The sequence below is a fragment of the Oenanthe melanoleuca genome, chromosome 5 (genome assembly GCF_029582105.1).
Source record: "Oenanthe melanoleuca isolate GR-GAL-2019-014 chromosome 5, OMel1.0, whole genome shotgun sequence".
NCBI classification, from domain to species: domain Eukaryota; kingdom Metazoa; phylum Chordata; class Aves; order Passeriformes; family Muscicapidae; genus Oenanthe; species Oenanthe melanoleuca.
Genome location: NC_079339.1, coordinates 8,242,653 through 8,256,100, shown reverse-complemented (window position 1 = coordinate 8,256,100; position 13,448 = coordinate 8,242,653). Strand labels below are relative to the sequence as shown.

At 47.9% G+C, this 13,448-nt stretch overlaps 1 protein-coding gene across 1 annotated transcript in view; it reads right to left on the bottom strand.

Moving 5' to 3' along the window:
* LOC130253447 (mas-related G-protein coupled receptor member H-like) overlaps positions 1–837 on the bottom strand; it is a 141,206-nt gene extending 140,369 nt beyond the window's left edge. The window contains exon 1 of the mRNA XM_056492024.1: positions 668–837. The gene's annotated coding sequence lies outside the window, so the exon portion shown is untranslated. The remainder of the gene's footprint in view (positions 1–667) is intronic.
* Positions 838–13,448: the final 12,611 nt, after the last annotated feature.

The following is a 13,448-nucleotide window of genomic DNA, read 5'->3' as shown; positions in this document are numbered from 1 at the left end:
TATTACAGAGGGGGATGGGAGGTGCTGGAGTTATGCATATGTATGGAATATAAGATTTTGGGAAATAGAGGGCAAGGAACCTTATACGAGACTGTCTCTATAGGATTATCCCCATGCAGCCCACTGGTGTCTTAATAAACATACCACTTTCTAACTCTAATTAGTTAGAGAGTCTTTCTCTGTGAACATATCGGTTTTAATGATTCAAGGTCACCATTAATATCACAGCACTCAGTGAATATGACTACCAGAGACCCCTCTGAATGATCCTTCAGATTCATAAAAGTACTTCCAGTAGGAGGTTGACCCATGAAGATAAATTCTAGGAAAATTATGTTTATGTTAGATAAAAACTTTTTAACGTCTATGTATGGTTATAATGGATAAAATCCCCTGTAAAGTCTCACCACACACACAAATCAGGGAGAGATCTTTCTGCATGTCCTGTGCAGGTAAAGAATTCCTGCTTTCAAATGCTTCCCATTGTGTTAGAAAGTTCATTTCAGCCAGTTTCAATGTCAAGGTACAAATGGGGAGCACAGGGCAGAGGAGGTGGGACGTGGGACCTGGGGAGGGCACTGTGGTCCCCAGGAGTGACTGGCAGGAGCAGAGCAGCTGCTGGAGGAGAGGGAGGTGGGGGAGAGAGGAAGGAAAACATTGCACTGACCTGTTCACTGTGGGGCAGTAGCAGGCAAAGGGGGTCTGTGCAGATCAGCGGTGCTTCCTGGTATGAACATGAAGAAGGAGGAAGCACCCAGATCATCAGGAGCTCCCCATTCTTCTCCCTCTGGCTCCTCTCCGTGTCCTGTATCGCTGTTGTTTCCCAATGAGGTCACGGGGGCAGTCAGAAGTGCTTTCCACACCTTTGGATCCATCAGCGTTCCACAGCCTCGGGGATACTGCTATTGATTTGTTTTCACTACAAAGCAAGTGGTCCTATTCTTTGTTGTGAGAAACAATGCCTCACTTCTTAAAATTTAAAAAAGTTTTTTAAACTACAAGGGACGAAACAAGGTAAAAGCAACAGCTCTGGGTGCTCACCCACAGACAGAGGCACAGCCACAGGCACGCTGCCCACACCAGGAACATGCCTTATATTCTCTTGGTAAGCCAACCCCCTGGTAAGCCAAGCCCCACATTCAAACATAGTCCACTCCTCTGACACAGCTCCTCCTTCATCCTGCCTTCCTGGAGCTTGTGCAGCCCTTGTGGCTTCAGCTCCACACCATGGTCAGAGATGAGCATTACAGCATTCAACATGAACACAGCACTCACATTAGAAAAACTCCACATCTGAACAGAGTTTCTTTTAACATGATAACACACATAATATCCATTCAACATTTGTGAGACCCAAACACCATACTACCTGTTTATAACATCTGTGAATATCTCCTCATTTCCACCTAACTGGAAGCACTTCTTTCCAGAAGAGTGTCCCATTCTCCAATTTCCTTCCCTCACCTGACAGGTTTCTAGTATTCCTCGTCTTCCCTAGGGGGTCATTGCCCCTCCAGCAGCAAAGGGATGCTGGTGGTGCTGGTAGTACTTGTGGTGTTTGCAGCACTGTTGAAGCATCTGGGTGCTTGTGAGAAAGAACTCCCCTTCTGGGAAGAGCTCCAGAATCATTGCCAAAACCTCCCCTGGGCTCATGAAGCACCCCTGGGCCATGGACTCCCATTTCCATCATTCCAATTCAGACTTACACCGCCCAAGGGAAGGACAGCAATCAGCTGCTTGCAGCCAGCTTATCAGCACTTAGATCCACCCTAATTACTGCCAATCCCTTTGATAATGCAGTGAAAGGTATTAGAGACCAGAGTGCTGTGAACTCCCTTCCAGCCCTTCAGCAGAGCTCCTGCTCCTCCTCAGTCCTGGGAACACCTGTGGTGTTTTCTACCTGATCCCATACTGTCCCATTGTCATCAGTGACACCTTCTACTATGCCAGGTAGCTCCAAACCCTATCCTACCTGGCCTTGTCACTGTAAGGGATGAGGCAGGCACAGCCTCTCTGGGAAACCTGTGCCAGTGCCTCAGCACCCTGACAGGGAAGGATTTCTTCCCAATATCCCATCTGAACCCACCCTCTCTCAGGGGGAAGCCATTCCAGCTTGTCCTATCACTCCATGTCCTTGTCCAAAGTCGCTCTCCAACTCTCCTGAAGCCCCTTTAGCTCATGGATCACGAAATGTGGGCACTTGAAAGGATTGGCCTGGTGAGGGGATGTGAGATTCCATAGCTGGGGACACAAATGTGGTATCAGCAGGGAAGAGAGGTGACAGTTCTGGTGTCAGGGCCACCACACATGCCAGTTTCCAGCAGGAGTATCCCAGATCCCTGAGGCATGTCAGCCTGGGTAGGAATCATGTCACCTCAGCTTTCCAGGAATTCCTTGGAATTCACTGTAGGTTGCTATCTGCCAGGATAGTGTAGAAGATGACTCAGATGAAACCTGCAACTTCATAAGGGTTGTAGCCAAGAGAGCTGCTGTTTGGGTTTGGTTTTCTTTTCTTTCCTCTTTGCCTGTGGAATTTTCCCTTTGACATGCTAGAAAGCACTGATGGCTAGGTCCTTGTGGAGAGTGAGGGCCAGAAATGGGTGTGGGAGCCTCCCCGTTTTTTGGGATTTTCTCTCTCTGAGTGTAGGTGTAACACAGCAAGATTAGAAGCAGGAAAAGGAGAGTGGGGAGCAGTTGCTGGCTCTTGCTCACTCTTGGATTCAGAGGAGAAAGGTCACTGCTGCTACCAATGCCATCCGAACGCTGGGAGCTGCCACTGCTGCTACTTGACTCTGAACTACTGCCCTCGTTGGGATGCTCTCCTGCTTCAGCTCGCTATTTCTAAGTGTCCTTTTGGAGCACTGGGACTGACACTGCCTCAGGGTTTGTGAGCAAACCTCTCCTCCATCCCTTTCCACCTGGGACACAGCCACCATCACCCCAGTGCCCCTGCAGCCTCAGGGATCATGGCACCTGCCCATCAGGAGCCTGCCAGCGCTCACTGCCAGCTGTGACTGCACCAAAGGGCAAAGTGCCCATGGCCGAGAGGATTAGAACTGTGTTCCTGTTCTGTTTGTTGTTAATTCCATAGTTGTTGGTGTTTTGTTTGCCTTGTTATATATATTAGTAAAGAACTGTTATTCCTATCCTCATATCTTTGACTGAGAGCCCATTCATTTCAAAATTATACTAATTAAGAGGAAGGGATTTACCTTCTCCATTTCATGCTTTCCCTAGCAGCCACCTGTCTTTCAAACCAGGACAGATTTTGTTACCCAATGCTGGGGTCTGAGAAAAGGGTGAAAAGGAATAACAGTTCTTGAGCGATCTAATTTTTTGTGTTAGTGGCACCATGTGGTGTAGCTTTCCCTGGTTCAGGTGGCACGTGGTCACAGCTATATCTCTCCCATTTGCAGACTCTTATCTAAACATGGCTTCTATAACTAAGGCTACTGTAGCTGTTACCCAGTTCATTTTGTGGGTTAATAAAGTAAGGAATTATTGGATTTTTAACTTCCTCTGGAAGGCGGGTACATGAATTCAGACCTATTGCACACTAAGTGTATCTTTTTGGGGTTACTTCAATAATTGTACCCACTTTGAAGAAGTGACAACAGGGGAAATTTTCTCCCAACTCTTCACCCAGATTTTTAGGTCCACCCCACCAGTTTTTGAATGGTTCAAATCTTCTCTACATGCTAATAATATCATACAGTGGCTGGTGTTGCTGATATACCTATTAAACATGTTCTATTTGGCATTTGGAAATAAGAGGGGATTGACTTAGATAGCCACCCTAATATCTACCCCAGGAAATAGGGATGCTGACACCCACAGCCTGACCCTGCCCCACAGCTCACCTCAGAAATAAACCACCTGGATTGGGTGAGGCTTCTAGTGAAGGAGAGGTGTGAGATGGGCCAGGTGCTGAAGGATTACATCTCCCCAGCTAGTGAGAAGCACTCCCCCTGCCTAAAAGTGGAAGAGACTGATGGTGCAGCAGTGGAACCCACAGACATTAAAATCATCCAGGTTCCAGCTGAACTGCAAGGACAAGCAGCAGTCACCACTGTGGAGACAAAGCAGTGCTTATATCAAAGCACCCATGTAATAAGGATAAGAAAGGAGGGTCTTCACAACCAGCAGAGGAGCCAGAGATTGAGGTCATTACCAAGCCCCTCTCGTATGAAAGTCTCCGTAATCTGCAAAAAGACATTGTGCAATGGGGCTGTGAGACTTATACAAACTGGTTACTTGGGTCTGGGACCTTATGGGTACAGGTGTGCAACTGGGTGGTACTGAGGCACAGAATTTGGAACCCTTTACCCAGGACTCAGGTCTGAGTCAGGTATTCGTAAGGGAGCCAGGCCCTTTTTCCCTCTGGGAGCGGCTTTTAATGAGTGTAAAAGAAAAGTTTGTCCACACAGAGAGTGTAGGAACACCATCTTAGAATGCACTGGAAGACCCTTGAGGGAGGGAATCCAGCAGCTGAGAAAAGTGGCAGTATTGGTGGTACCCTTTGGGAGGGATGGACAGCATGACAATGACCCTGACAAGGTCAGGTGCACAGGACAGATGAAGAAACTGGCAAACCTAGGATCACCTCAATACACCACCTTTATTGCAACAATTAATGCTGATAACAGCTGAGAGACTGTGGGTTCTGTTGCTAACAAGCTTAGAAATTTTGAGTATGACCAATGGCCCAATGCAGGCTCATGTCTCTACTGTAATTAAGAGCCTCCAAGAGGAAATGAGGGAGATGAGGGAGGAGATGAAGAGGAACAGTTCCTGTATGGTACCTGTGCAAGTCACAGGCCCCAAAGTCAATACCTAACGTCCCCCAGATAGGCAAAAAAGATGCACCCCATGAGCTGACCTGTAGTTTTTTATGCATGACCATGGCAAAGACATGAGAAGGTGGGATGGGAAAGCCACTGTTGTCCTGGCAGCAAGGGTGTGTCAGCTCAGGGAGGGAAACACTAACCAAGTTCCACTAAAGTGAAGGTAGCCTCAACCTCCCATGAGCTAGCTTTCAGATATTACAGAAGAGAGTATGATCTGTCAGATCCCCTTGAACGAATCTCTAGTATGTATGCCCAGGAAGGGAAAAATGATCATGGCTAGAGGGGCCCTGCCTCCAGTCAGGAAGAGGCACAGGCAAACCGGATCTTTGGGACAGTGTGGATCTGATGGCCTGGCACATCAAAGCCACAGAAATATAGGGTATTAGTTGATGCTGGTTCACAGTGCGGCCTAATGCCATCGGGACATGTGGGGGAAGAACTTGTTTCCATTGCCAAAGTAACAGGGGGATGGCAGGAACTGACACTGTTAAAAGCTGAGGTGAACATAACTAGGAAGAAGTGGCAAAACCATGCTATTGTGACTGGCCCAGAGGTTCCATGTATTTTGGGCATAGACTTCGTCTGGGATGGGTATTACAAAAACTCAAAGTGACTCAGGTGGGCTTTTGGAATAGCTGCTGTAGAGGCAGAGGGCCTTAAGCAGCTGAACACCTTGCCTGGACTACCAAAAACCCATCTTCAGTAGGACTCCTGAAGGTGACAGAGCAACAGGTACCAATTGCCATCTTGACAGTGCACCACTGTCAGTATCAGACAAATGGAAACGCCATGATCCCCAGAGTGCAGCAGAGTGAATGCCTCAGTTTGCTTTGACCTGGAAGGGCATGCTGTACACCTGGAACCGACCGCCCCAGGGGTGGAAACACAGCCCCACCATCTGCCATGGACTGATCCAGGCTGCACTGGAAGAGGGCGAACCTCCAAAATAGCTGTAATGATGATATCATTGTGTGGGGGAACACAGCAAGTATTTGTGACAGGGGAGAGAATCATCCAGATTCTGCTGGGAGCCAGCTTTGCCATCAAGAAGAGCAAAGTCAAGGAACCTGCCTGAGAAATCCAATTCCTGGGGGTAAAGTGGCCTGATGGACTATGTCAGATTCCCACTGAAGTCATCAACAAGGTCACAGCAATGTCTGCACCGACCGGCAAAAAGGAAACACCAGCTTTCCTAGGTGCCTTAGGCTTTTAGAGAATGCACATCCCTGAGTACAGCCAGATTGTGAGACTTCTCTACCTGGTCACCCGCAAGAAGAACGATTTCCACTGGGTCCCTGAACAGCAGCAAGCCTTTGCCAAAATCTAGGAGGAAATTGTTCATGCAATAGCCCTTGGCACAGTCAGGACATGAACCAAAAGTAAAAAATGTGGTTTACTCTGCAGCTGGAAACCCACAAGGTTCTGAAGACAAAGTTACAGAGAGTCAAAAGCCAACTACACTCCCACAAAAAAAAAAAAAAATCTTAACTGTCTATGAAAAATTCAAACTGCCTCAAAGGTAATCAGCACTGAAACACAACTCCTCTTAGCACGCTGACTCCCAGTACAGGGGTGGATGTTCAAAGGGAAAGTTCCCTCTACCCACCACAGCACAAATACCTCATGAAGCGAGTGGATTGCTCTCATCACACAGTGCCCCTGTATTGAAAAGCCAAATTGTCCTGGAATTTTGGGAGTAAATAATAACTGACCGAAAAGTGAGAATTTTAATCTCACTGATGAAAAAAAGCAGGAACAAGTAACCCAGGCTGAAAAAGCCCCACCATACAACCAACTGCCAGCAGACAAAACATGCTATGCTCTTTTTCCCAATGGTTCCTGTCACATTGTGAAAATAATAAACCAGAAGTAAAAAGCAGCCATATGGAGCCCCACACAACGAGTTGCAAAAGCTACTGAAGGAGAAAATAAAGCAAGTCAACTTGCTGAACTCAAAGCCGTTCAGCTGGCCCTGGAAATTGCTGAAAGAAAGAAGTAGCCAAAGTTCTTTATCCCAATTATATTGATGCATGGATAACAGGCAATATTCTGTAAGGTTGGCTAGAAAAATAGAAAAATACTAACCAACAGCATAGAGTAAAGCCAATCTAAACTGCTAATGAGTAGAAAAACATTGCCACTCAAGTAGGGAAGCTACCTGTAAAAGTCTGTCATGTAGATAGATACCCATGTCCCTAAGAGTCAGACTCATAAGAAACACTGAAACAATGAGCAATCAAATCAGGCTGCAAAGTTAAAGGTATCACAAATAAATTTAGATTAACAACACAAGGGAAAATTGTTCCTAACTTGATGACTTCATGATGCCTCAGGTCATCAAGGCAAAAATGTCACTTACAAGTAGGCACAAAACCAAAGGATGGATTTAACCATGGACAGTATTTCTCAGGTTACCCATGATTATAAAACGTGTGCTGTAATCAAGCAAGCTAAGTGAGTAAAGCCCCTCTGGTGTGGGGGGCGATGGTCCAAATATAAGTATGGGAAGCCTGGCAGACTGATTACATCACACTGCCTGAAACCCACCAAGGCAAGCGCTATAGGCTGATCATAATAAAAGTCACCACTAGAAATGTACCTGGTGCCTCATGCCACTGCTTGAAATACCATCTTGGGCCTTGAAAAGCAAATCCTTTTTGCTGGTTTTGCATTGAAGGCACCTAGGAGGAGGGCACACTTAGCTTTTTTTCTCTCTAATAACTTCTTCTGTGAATTGGTGGGACCAGTTAGAGAGAGGTTGGTTTGGTTGTTGACAGCCTGAAATACTAATTGGAAAAGTTAGTTTGATCTGTGACTTACATTTCAAAGCAAACTCTGGAAAAAAATTCTATTTCATTTCCAGCATTCCGCAAGGTAACATCCGGCTGGCCCAGGCCACTGCCCTTCACCTCCCATGTGGCCTGGGCCGGGCAGGGGTGGGCTTGGGAAACTGCTGGGTGGGGGATCCCAATTTCCAGGGGAAGGAGGGGCTTGTTGCTTGTTGCTAAAACTCTAGCCCTCCCTCCCCCCAGCGTAGATGTGGCTCGGTGGGGCCCTGCCTCTGGCTCGTAGCAGCCATGAGGAAGCCAGAGCCCGCCCAGCTGCCCACCCGGCTTGGGGGAAGGCAGCTGGGCTCCGTTTTGGCGGAGCCCCCTCCACACACCTGCTTGCTGGACTCTCAGTTTCGTCCAGCCCCCCTCCCCCTGCAGTGCAGCCTGTGCAGCCTGAGATTCTAGCACAGCTCCAGCATGACCTGGCCCAGCCCCTGCACTTTCTGTGTGAAATTTTAACCCTTCCAATGCTCGCATAAAACTTGCAGACCTCCTATCCTCCCCTAAGCAGAAAGAAAAGCAGAAGAACTTGTCCAAAGTTAGTAAAGTAAGAGCCGAGTTTCCAGATGGGAAGAAATTAAGGAGATGATGTGAAAGTTAGCTAAAAAATCTTTTTGTAAGCTATAAGAGTGGACTGTACTGTGCTGAAGATTCCTGTAAATTGTGAAAAAACCATAGGAAAGCTGAAGTGTTTGAGAAAACAATCCTTTGCCGTGATGGAGAGGGGGGGCCCTCTGTTGCTGTAAATAAAATATGAACAGAAGAATTTAAAGGAAAAGAGACAAAGAGAACTTTAGCCTTTGAAGAGCTTATCCTTAAAAATAATACCCTATAAGTTTAACTTAGCCCACAAACACAGCTCTGGGAAAGCTCTGAAAATGAGAGGAGTTTCACGATTTTATAGACTCCTGGGAGACTGGTATTAAAAAAGACACAAAAGAACTTTATTTTTTCTCTTGAAAAAATCCCTAAAGCCAAACAAGAAGAAACTCCTCTCCCTGAAGTGAACTAAAACGATTATTTAGGTAAAGGACTGACTGAAGTGTCTCCATATGTTGTTGTTAAGGTGTGGGAAGTGGAAAGGGGGAGGAAGTGGTCTGAAAATCTTATCCTGGATTTCTTATTTTCTTTGTGTTGTTAATAAAGTTTTTCTTGATACCCTTTTAAATTTTAAACCTGCCTTGTTTTTGCTCTTAATCCTATCTCACAACAAAAATTGAGTGTATTAAAATTAGCAAGCCTAACTAAATCTAAACATCCTTTAGAAGCATGGTACTCCTAAAAGAATTGAGTCAGACCACAGGACCCATTTCAAGGACAGCCTTATTAACACCTGGGCTAAAAAACATGACATTGAATAGGAGTACCATATTCCTTACCATGCACCAGCAAAAGCACTGGATGAGAGGGACTTTCAAAATCTGGAGAATTAATTTACCCAGAGCATCAGAGTTAGTGAACACCCGAAGTTCCACTAACAAGCAACCCCCACCCAATTTAAACCCCTAGAAACACCAAATAGAAATAAAGTTGCAATAGTACACATAAAAAATATGCTAAAAAAACCTATTTGAATTAATTCTGCCTCCAGCAAAGACAATCCCATCCATGGAGTTGTCTTTGCTCAGGAACCAGGTTGCACCTGGCGGGTGGTGCAAAAGGATGGAGAAACCCAATATATATCTCAAAGAAACCTTGTTTTAGGGTACCCGTGACTCTGTGTCTGTATCTGTATCTGCATGTATATATTTGTGGGTGTGTTGGTTTCACATGCTTGGGGGGAGGGGCAGATTCACCTCAGGGAAGGCTCCATGAGGCTGGGGAGTGGGAGGGGCTCTCCCGTCTCTGGGAGCTTCCCCTGTGAGCTGCTGGCACCAATCGGAGAGCTGGTGTGGTGATGGACAGCTCGGGAAACCAATGAAAAGTTATTTCACGTTCACAAATCACAGTGGATCGAGCTGGCTGCTCGCTCTTTCGGCTTCCGGCCTCCGGAGCTGTGCTGGGCCCTGGCTCTGCGGGGGCCCAGCTCGGGACCCCGGCCTCGGCTTGGTGGGGGCCCAGCTCGGGACCCCGGCCTCGGCTTGGTGGGGGCCCAGCTCGGGACTTCGGCCTCGGCTTGGTGGGGGCCCAACTCGGGACCCCGTTCTCGGCTTGGTGGGGGCCCAGCTCGGGACCCCGGCCTCGGCTTGGTGGGGGCCCAGCTCGGGACTTCGGCCTCGGCTTGGTGGGGGCCCGGCTCGGCCGCGTGGTCCCGGCCCCCCCACCTACGACCGCACGGCTCCGGGCAGCTCCGCGTGGCCCGGGCTTGACCCTCCACGTGGCGTGGCCAAGCGTGGGGGGATCAGGGAGCCACCAAAGGCTCTCTCTTCCCCCCTCCCCTCCCCGTTCTGAGAGAAAGAAGCCTCCAGCTACCCAAGTTGTTTCTTCACGATCTGGATACAATTTTAACTTCTTTATGCCTGGATAAAATCCTCAATCTCCTGAGCTTCCCTGAATGAGAAGAAATAAAGCATGGAGACTACAGAGGTCAGCGGAATGAAGATAAAGTTCCTGGTGGGAAGAGATTGAAAAGATGCAAACTGATAAGTAGGTGAAAACCTTTTTTTGTGGGCTGAGGGGATTGTGACTTCACTAAAATTTGTTTAATACCATTAAATTTGAACCTATATTTTTATCCTGAAAGTGTTTTTTCTCCCAGTCCTCATCTCAACTCATGAGCCCTTTGTTAATTTTTGTTTTTCTGCCCTCTGTCCAGCTGAGAGCAAGAGAAGGTGAGCAAACGGCTTTCAGGGGTGGCTGGTGTTTGGCCAGTGTCAGACCAGGACATGCTTTCATCCAGGCTATTGGCATTAGAGCTCACATTCCTTACTCCCAATACCCTTGATGATGCAATAAAAGCAACTGGAGAGCAGATTTTGGGGTGCTGTGGTCCCATTTCCAGCCCTTCACCAGAGCTCATCTTCCTCCTCCTCAATCTTGGGAACAGTTGTGGTTGTTTTTGTCTGATGTCATTCTTTTCTCATCAGGGCCACCTTCCATTAGACCAGGCTGCTTCAAACTCCATCCAACATGGTCTGGAATACTTCCAGGGATGGGGCAGCCACAGTTTCTCTGGGAACCTGTGCCAGACCTCACCACCCACACAGGGAAGAATTTCTTCCCAGTATTCCACTTAACCCTGTTCTCTGGCTGTGGGAAGCCACTGCCCCTTGTCCTGTCAATTCAGGCCTTTGTCCAAAGGGCCTCTGTAGTTCTTGGAGCTTCTTGAGGTTCTCAAAGTGGCTCTAAGGTCTCCCTGAAGCCTTGCCTCCTCCAGGCTGAACACTGCCAGCTCAGTGACCTCAGCAAAGCCACAGGGATGGGGTTGGTGCCCTGTGGAGTCCATGGCGAAAAACACAGATGTCATCCTGCCCCTGGAAGGGAGTGGCTGTGCTGAGGACTACAGACTTCCCCTCCCCTTTTAGCTGTATCATCTGATCCCCCTGAGGGAGAGGCGAAAGCCAGGGCAGAGGAAGAATTTCTGAAGGCACAAAACCACCAGCAAGGATATCAGTAAAAAACCAGCTTTAATATTAAGCAACCGCAGACCAAAGCACTGTCCCTGTGTGTGTGTTTCTGTGTGTTCAGGTGCATGTGACAAAAGGACAGTGAGAGTTAGGATAAAAAGAAATGGCCTAAAAGCTTTAGAGCATGCAAACTTAACAGTGCTTCAATTATACCTTATACTTAGCACACTCAACAGGGGAATAACAGTTACCACCATTTAACATAACTTATGTCTTGTACTTCTTTGCAGGCCTGACTCACTCAGATGTCTCAGGCACTAAAACACCTGAGAGAGCAGCATTGCTCCCACATTTGCCATGGCAGATGCACTCGTGTGTGTATACAGACAGAGCCAGTGCAAGGTCCCTGTGAGAAATTCCCGTGGAGGCAGGGAAATGCTCACTGTGGATCCGTTTGCATCTCCTCACTGTGCCAAGGGCTGAGCCTCGAGCAGTGGGGGGATTGGCCCTGGGCTCATTGATGTTCGGGGATCACCCAAGGGCAGCAAACAGGAGAGGCCCCTGTTGTGGGCTGGGGTTTGTTCCCTTCATTTTCCATCTCTTTTGGGAGAATTTTTCCCATTATCATGCTAAGGAAAGCCTGCTGGTCACTCCCAGCTCCTGATTGCTCAAGACAAAGGGATGGGGTAGGGGCTGTCTCTCACATCCGGTGTGGCTTGAGGGTGTCTTGACTGCCCTTTTCCAGCCCACGTCTCCCGAACACCGGGAAATGAAGTATTCTTCAGTGGGACACTGCCCGGCCATCTGCTCCACATCCAGCCTCCTACCTCTGAGGACACAGCTTACCACCAGGACCCAAAAGGTGGGTGGGGAGCTTTCCCTCCACCTTGCTCCCACCTGAGACACAGCAAGGCCACTGCCGCCTCCCTGCTTCCATCTGCTCTCTGCAGCTGCGCGGGCCCTGCCCCGTCTTTCACCACCGGGACCAGACGCAGGCGGAGTGTCTGCGGCTGAAAAAAGGACTGGAACTGGGTTATTTGTTCTGTTTTGTTGTTAATTTCCATAGCTGCTGTCTTTTCTGTTTGTCCGGTTAGATATATTAGTAAAGAGCTGTTATTCCTACCCCCACATCTCTGCTTGAGAATTCCTGATTCGAAAATTATAATACTCGGGAGGGAGGGGGTTCACATTCTCCATTTCAAAGAGAAGCTTCTGCCGTTATTGGCAGACACTTGTCCTTCAAACCAGGACAGATTTTGTCAACCCAGACAGAGGGCATTTAGAGGAGGGTTAAGACAGAAATACCAGACCTTCAGTTACCTAAGGTTTCGTGTGTTAGGCTGCAACATGTTGTGCAGTTTAATGTGGCTTGGGCTCCATGTGATCACAGATATATCTTTCCCATTTGCAAGCCCTTATTTGAACACGGGTCCCCTCACCAAAATCACTGTAGCTATTATCCGATTCATTTGGTGGGTTGATTACGTCAGGAATTCATGTTTTTTAATTGTATCTGGAAAAATGTATATAATTTAAAGGTTTTAATATGATGTAGCATGTTTGCATGGGAAAAATCGGGGTGGATAATGTCGGGGGGTTGTTCCCTTACTTTTTCCCTTTCTCAGGAGAATTTTTCCCATTATTATGCTAAGAAAGACTGCTGGGCTGCACCCAAGCTCTTCATGGCTCAAGACAAAGGGATGGGCAGGGGCGGTCTCCCTACTTTCGCTCACCAGTGGGGTCAGAGGAGTCGTCCAGGGGCTGCTCATTTTCCAGCCCGCATGGCACCCCATCGCCGGGATCCAGGTTCTCTGCTGTGGAACACTGCCCTGCCATCTTCTCCACTTCAGTCTGCTACCTTCAAGCACACAGCTGGGCACCATGATCCACACAGTGAGTGGGCAGGCTTTCTCCATCCTTCTCCCACCTGGGACACGGAGCTGCCGCCTTCTCCCCCTCCCCGCCTTCACCTGCTACCTCTGCAGCTGCCTGGACCCTGCCCCATCCCCCATTACCGGGACCGAGAGCAGGAAGAAAGTGTCTGCAGCTGAAGAAGGGACTGGAACTGAGTTACTGTTCTGTTTGTTGTTAATTTTCATAGCTGCTGTTGTTTCTGTTTGTCTGGCTAGATATATTAGTAAGGAACTATTATTGCTATCCCCATATCTCTGCCTCAGAGTCCCTGATTAAAAAATTATAATAATCGGGAGGGAGAGGGATTACACTCACCATCTCAGGAGGAGCTCCTGCCTTTCTTGACAAAT